We start from the raw sequence: 7,839 nt of genomic DNA on the forward strand, positions 1-7,839 counted from the left end.
ACATTTGGAATATTGTGTTCAGTTCTGGTCACCTCACTATAAGAAGGATGTGGAAGCATTGGAGAGAGTGCAGAGGAGATTTACCAGGATGCTGCCTGGTTTGGAGGGTAGGTCTTATGAGGAAAGGTTGAGGGAGTTGGGGCTTTTCTCTTTAGAGCGGAGGAGGATAAGAGGTGACTTAACAGAGGTTTATAAGATGCTGAGGGGGCTAGATAGAGTGGACAAGCAGAGACTATTTCCTCGGGTGGATGTAGCTGTTACTAGGGAGCATTACTATAAGGTTCATGGTGGGAGATATAGGAGGGATGTCCGAGGTAGATTCTTCACTCAGAGAGTGGCTGAGGTATGGAATGCACTGCCTGCTCTGATAGTGGAGTCGGACACTTTAGAAACTTTCAAGCAGTTATTGGATAGGCACATGGAGCACACCAGGATAATAGGGAGTGGGATAGCTTGATCTTGGGTTTGGACATAGCTTGGCACAACATCGAGGGCTGAAGGGCCTGTACTGTGTTGTACTGTTCTATGTAGAATAGAGTCAATTCTCTCAAACAAGAATTTGAAAATATCAGTCATTGAAACTGCCAAGAAAAAATATCTAATTTTGCTGAGCGCTGCTTTTGAATGTTCCCCAGTATCTGCTACAGAGCAACACTGACAAAAATCTTCCTGTGTTTGTGATAGCGACTGATCATGAGGATAACTGAGATAAGGAGTAACTCCTTCGGGAGTAAGTACTGTCGAGTAACTGCCATAGGGAGTAACTGCCGTAGAGAGTAACTGCCGTAGAGAGTAACTGCGATAAGGAGTAAATGGTATACGGAGTAACTGCTACAGGGAGTAACTGATATCGAGAGTAACTGCCATAGGGGGTAACTGTATAGGGAATAACTGCTCTAGAGAGTAACTGCTATAGAGTGTAACTGCCAATAGGGAGTAACTGCCAGAGAGAGTAACCACTGTAGAGAGTAACTGCTATAGAGAGTACCTGCTAAAGAACATAAGAAATAGGAGCAGGAGTAGGCCATCTGGCCCTTCGAGCCTGCCCCACCATTCAACAAGATCATGGCTGATCTGTCGTGGCTCAGTTCCACTTTCCGGCTTTCGCCCCATAACCCTTAATCCCCTTGCCTACCAAAAACCTATCTACCCGTGTCTTAAATATATTTAGCGAGGTAGCCTCAACCACTTCAACGGGCAGAGAATTCCAGAGATTCACCACCCTTTGAGTGAAGAAGTTCCTCCTCAACTCCGTTCTAAACTGCTCCCCCCTTATCTTGAGGCTGTGCCCTCTAGTCCTGCTGTCCTTTCTGAGCGGGAAGAACCTCTCCACCTCTACCCTATCCATCCCTTTCATCATCTTATACGTCTCAATGAGATCTCCCCTCATCCTTCTAAACTCCAACGAGTACAAGCCCAGTCTATTCAGCCTCTCCTCATAGCTCAACCCCCTCAACTCCGGTATCAGCCTAGTGAACCTCCTCTGCACTCCCTCCAAGGCCAAAATATCCTTGTGCAGGTGTGGCGACCAAAACTGCACACAGTATTCCAGCTGCGGCCTCACCAGTGCCCTGTACAGTTGCAGCAAGACCTCCCTACTTTTATATTCAATCCCCCTCGCTACGAAGGCCAGCATCCCATTTGCCTTCCTGATCACCTGCTGCACCTGCAGGCTGGGTTTTTGTGACTCATGCACAAGGACCCCCAGGTCCCTCTGCACTGTAGCATGCTGCAGCTTTTCGCCCTGTAAGTAGTAGTCCTTCCTACCATTATTCCTACCAAAGCGGATAACCTCACACTTGCCAACATTGTATTCCACCTGCCAGGTCCTCGCCCACTTGCTCAGCCTATCTAGATCCCTCTGCAGACTTTCCACACCCTCCACACAATTTGCCGTTCCACTTATCTTTGTGTCATCAGCAAATTTCGACACCTTACACTCGGTTTCCTCCTCCAGATCATCTATATAAATGGTAAATAGCTGAGGCCCCAGCACCGATCCCTGGGGCACTCCACTAGTCACCAACCGCCAATCCGAATAGCACCCATTGACACCCACTCTCTGCCTCCTATTTGACAGCCAATCCCCTATCCACGCTGACACCCTACCCCCAACTCCATGCCCCCTAACCTTCTGTAACAACCTTCTGTGCGGCACTTTATCAAACGCCTTCTGAAAATCGAGGGACTGCTATAGAGAGTAGCCGCTGTAGGGAATAATTGCTATAGAGAGTAACTGCCATAGGGAGTAACTGTATAGGGAATAACTGCTCTAGGGAATAACTGCTCTAGAGAGTAACTGCTCTCGAGAGTGACTGCTCTAGAGAGTGACTGCTCTCGAGAGTGACTGCTATAGAGAGTGACTGCTATAGAGAGTGACTGCTATAGTGAGTAACTGCTATAGTGAGTAACTGTATAGGGAATAACTGATATGGAGAGTAACTGCTCTGGCGAGTAACTGCTATAGAGAGTAACTGTTATAGAGAGGAACTGATATAGAGAGTAGGAGCATTCTGGCAGTAGCCTAAAATAAATAAAAATGTAGCTTCCGGCTTCTCCTCAGTTGCTGACCAGCTAAAACTTCTATACTCGATATCTATGTGGGACTGGTATACTCGATCTGTGCATGAGACTTGTATACTCGATCTGTACATGAGACCGGTATACTCGATCTGTATATGAAAGGAGTACAGAATCATAGAATTATACAGGGCAGAAGAGGCCCTTCGGTCCATTGAGTCTGCACCTACACATTAGAAACACATGAATTCCCATCTAATCCCTTCTGCCAGCACTTGGCCCATAGCCTTGAATGTTACGCCATGTCAAGTGCTCATCCAGATACTTTTTAAAGGATGTAAGGCGTCCTGCCTCTACCAATCTCCCAAGCAGCGTATTCCAGACTGTCACCATCCTCTGGGTAAAAAGTTTTTCCTCACATCCCCCCTAAACTTCCTGCTCCTCACCTTGAACCTATGTCCCCCTCGCAACTGACCCTTCAACTAAGGGGAACAGCTGCTCCTTATCCACTCTGTCTGTGTCTCTCATAATCTTGTACATCTCAATCACGTCGTCCCTCAGTCTTCTCTGCTCCAATGAAAACAACCCAAGCCTATCCAACCTCTCTTTATAATTTAAATGTTCCATCCCAGCAGCATCCTGGGTGAATCTCCTCTGCACTCGCTCCAGTGAGGTCACATCCTTCCTATAATGTGGCAACCAGAACCGCGCTGGCTATGGCCTCAACAAAGTTCTATACAACTTCAACATGACATTCCTGCTGTTGTAATCTATGTCTTGAATGATAAAGGCAAGTGTCCCATATGTCCTTTTCACCACCCTACCAACATGTCCTTCCACTTTTAGAGATCAGTGGACAAATACACCAAGGTCCTTTTATTCCACAAAGCTTCCTAGTGTCCTACCATTCATTGAGTATTTCCTCATCAAATTGCTCCTTCCAAAGTGTACCACCTCACACTTTTTAGGCTTAAATTCCATGTGCTACTTACCTGCCGATTTGGCCATTCTTTTTAAAGTCCAAGACACTCCGCCTCACTGTTAACCATCCGTCCAATCTTTGCGTCATTCGCAAACTTACTAATCCCACTCCCCCAAAGACATCAATGTCATTTCTATTAATGATGAATAATAGGAGGCCCAACACAGATTCCTGTGATACTCCGCTGGACATGGGCTTCCAATCACTGAAGTAACCTTCTGTTATCACCCTTGTCTCCTACAACTGAGCCAATTTTGAATCCACTTTATCAAATTACCCTGTATCCCGTGTGAATTGACCTTCTTTACAAGTCTCCAATGTGGGACCTTGTCAAAGGCTTTGCTGAAATCCATATAAACTACATCAACTACTTGATCTGTACACGAAACTGATATGCTCGATCTGTGTATGAAAAGGCCATAGACTCTGAAACAGCTGGTATTTTGGCCATCCAGCAGTTTGGCCCCATCAGAAGAGGAGGCTGACAGAAATTGGGCAGTCAGCCATTTCAAGGTGGCTGCATCTCATTTACATTGTAAACAAACACTTGGTCTCCCTCTGCCTTGCATCAATTTGATATTCTAGTCTTTGACATTTTCTCAGGGTAAGTTGTTGGAAGATACCTTGAGAGACAGGATCTAAGGCATTTAGAGAGGCAAGGACTGATTAGGGACAGTCAGCATGGCTTTGTGAGTGGAGAATCATGTCTCACAAATTTGATTGAGTTTTTTGAAGAGGTAACCAAGAAGGTAGATGAGGGCAGTGCAGTCGATGTTGTCTACATGGACTTCAGCAAGGCTTATGACAAAATACTGCTTGGTAGGTTGTTGCATAAGGTTAAATCTCATGCGATCCCAGGCTGAAGTATCTAAATAGATACAAAATTGGCTTCTTGACAGAAGCCAGACGGTAGTTGTAGAGAGTTGTTTTTCAAACTGGAGGCCTGTGACCAGCGATGTGCACAGTAAGAAATCTCACAACACCAGGTTAAAGTCCAACCAGTCTCTTTGAAAGTAAACACCACAAACTTTCGGAAATGGTGTTTGGAACACTGTTTCCGAAAGCTTGTGGGAGTACTATCAAATAAACCTGTTGGACTTTAACCTGGTGTTGTGAGACTTCTTATTGTGTTTAGCCCAGTCCAACGCCGGCATCTCTACATCATGACCAGCAGTGTGCCTCAGGGATCAGTGCTGCATCCACTGTTATTTGTCATTTATATCAATGATTTGGATGAGAATATAGGAGGCATGGTTGGTAAGTTTGTAGATGACACCAAAATTGGTGGCACAGTGGACAGTGAAGAAAGTTATCTTAGATTGCAATGGGATCTTGATCAATTGGGCCAGTGAACTGACGACTGACAGATGGAATTTAATTTAGATGAATGCGAGGTGATGCATTTTGGTTGATTGCATCAGGACAGAACTTACTCAGTTAATGGTAGGGCATTGGGGAGAGCTAGAGAACAAAGAGGTCTAAGGATATAGGTCCACTTGAAAGTGGAGTCACCGGTAGACAAAGTGGTGAAGAAGGCATTTAGCATGCTTGGTTTCATTGGTCAGAACACTGAATACAGGAGTTGGGACGTCTTGTTGAAGTTGTAGAAGACACTGGTAAGGGCACACTTAGAATACTGTGTACAATTCTGGTCACCCTATTATAGAAAGGACATTATTAAACTAGAAAGAGTGCAGAAGATATTTACTAGGATGTTACCAGGACTAGGTGGTTTGAGTTATAAGGAGAGGCTGATAGGTTTAAGGTGAGAGGGGAGAGGTACAAAAGTGTCCAGAGGGGCAATTTTTTCACACAGAGGGTGGTGAGTGTCTGGAACAAGCTGCCAGAGGTAGTAGTAGAGGGGGTACAATTTTGTCTTTTAAAAAGCATTTAGATAGTTACATAGGTATGATGGATATAGAGGGATATGGGCCAAATGTGAGCAATTGGGATTAGTTTAGGGGTTTAAAAAAATGGGTGGCATGGACAAATTGGGCCGAAGGGCCTGCTTCCATGCTGTAAACCTCTATGACTCTATCCTCTCAGGAAAATACCATTCACACTAAATTTAGGATTCACCATCAAAAATGGAAACAAATTCTATGGAATTATCATACAATTAAATATGTTTTACAATCCTCCTGAACACTGTAATATTAATGTTCTCCTCTCTCTGCAGGGCCATGTTGTGTTCTAATATAAAAACAAAATACTATAGATGATGCAAATCTGAAATAAAATCAGAAAGTGCCAGAAAAACTCAGCAGGTCGACAGTGTGTGTGAAGGGAGAAACACAGTTAAGATTTTAAGTCTATATGACTCTTGGAACTATGTTCTTTTCTGAACTGCCTTTTTTAATCCTCCAAAATGTATGTACAATTTTGAGGAGCATTTAGCAGAAGGAAGGCCATTGTGAAAGCACACATGACCAAGACGAAGTATGAATGACTCTTGCTCATTCATCCCACCCACCCAATATCTACCTCAGTGTATCAGACTGACCCTGATGGAGGTTATGTGCTGAGTTGCTACAATGGGTCTTTAATCTGTGACCTTCTGACTGAGAGATCACCGATGAGAATACCTTCAGGAGGTAAGGGAGGAGCACTGAACAAGACTAATGAAAAAAAGAGATAGGAAATATTGTCACAAAAATTCCTTTGAAATATTGGTCTATCAGGCGATGTAAAAGATCCCATCGCATTATTCATAAGACAGAAGGTTTCTCTCACAGTCTTGAGCACACTATCCTCCAATTACCCTGAACTAGGGGAAATACTGACCTCAAGTCATACCCTGTGCTATTGAGTTTTATTTTAGAATCAGACAATGACTTCGCACATAAGGAGACCATTTGACTCAACGTAAAGAACATACGAATATAAGAACTAAGAGCAGGAGTAGGCCATGTGGCCCCTTGAGCCTGCTCTGCCATTCAATAAGATCATGGTTGATCTTTCCGTGGACTCAGCTCCACTTACCCACCCACTCAGCATAACCCTTAATTCCCTTGCTGTTCAAAAATTTATCTATCCTTACTTTAAAAACATTCAATGAGGGAGCCTCAACTGCTTCACTGGGGAGGGAATTCCACAGATTCACAACCCTTTGTGTGAAGAAATTCCTCCTCAACTCAATCCTAAATCTGCTCCCCCTTATTTTGAGGCTATGTCCCCTAGTTCTAGTTTCACCCGGCAGTGGAAACAACTTCCCTGCTTCTACCTTATCCATTCCCTCTGACTATGCTAGCTCTTTGTTGTAGTTCTTCAATTAGACGCACTCCCCTCTTCTTTCTCCAAAGGACTTTCACCTTTTTTCCCGTCAAGTATTTATCCCATTTTGTCTTTGAAAGGTTACAACTGAATCTGTGCCCTCTGCCTTTTAGACGACTGAGTAAAAAGTATTTCCTCATGTTGTCTCCAGCTCTTTTGTCAATTTCCATGAATTTGTGTCCATCCAGTCTGTACCGATTCTCCAATAGGGAATCTCTCCCAGACTCCCACTTCCCTCCTGGTGCTGTGAGGGAGCGGGGCTAACCATTGTGCCACTGCGCTGCCCCATACCACCCTGCTAAATGGATAGTTTTGATTCAGATCCAGCAACTGAAAACTGGGCATCCATGAAGCGCTGTGGGCCATTAACAGCAGTGGAATTGTACTCCAGCACAGTCTGTAACCTCATGACCCAGCATATCCCCCACTCTACCATTCTCATCAAGTCAAGGGATCAACTCTGGCTCAATGAAGAGTGCAGGAGGGCATGCCAGGAGCAGCACCAGGTAGACCTAAAAACGAGGCTCCGTTAAAGCCCCCATCCTTGTTGATGATGGGGGCCAGTATGTAGAAATTTAGAAACATGTATTATGGGAGTAGCAATAGGCCATTCGGCCCTTTGACCTTGTTCCGCTATTCAATACAATCATAGCTTATCATCCAACAGATCAGCATGATCCCGCCTACCACCACCCCCACCCCCGGCGACCCGCATCACAAGTGCAAAAGACGAGTATTGAACCACAGATTCTGCAGTGCAGAAAGAGACCACTCGGCCCACTGAGCTTGCACCAGCACCAATCCCACTCAGGCCCTCTCCCTGTAACCTCACATATTTACCCCACCAATCTCACTGACATTAAGGGGCAATTTAGCATGGTCAATCCACCTAATCCACTTTGGACAGTTAGGAGGCATGTTTGGAGAAATAAAGAAGGATGATTGGAGGTTAATTTAAACAAAAAAGTAACATTTTAAATTGGTCTTATGGCATCACAGTTTCAAAAACAAACAACTATTTTCATAATTGAATTGAATTTAATGCTGCTCTTTGATCAAGGCCT

The sequence above is a fragment of the Carcharhinus amblyrhynchos genome, chromosome 6 (assembly GCF_965287045.1).
Source record: "Carcharhinus amblyrhynchos chromosome 6, sCarAmb.v2.hapA, whole genome shotgun sequence".
In the NCBI taxonomy this organism is placed as follows: domain Eukaryota; kingdom Metazoa; phylum Chordata; class Chondrichthyes; order Carcharhiniformes; family Carcharhinidae; genus Carcharhinus; species Carcharhinus amblyrhynchos.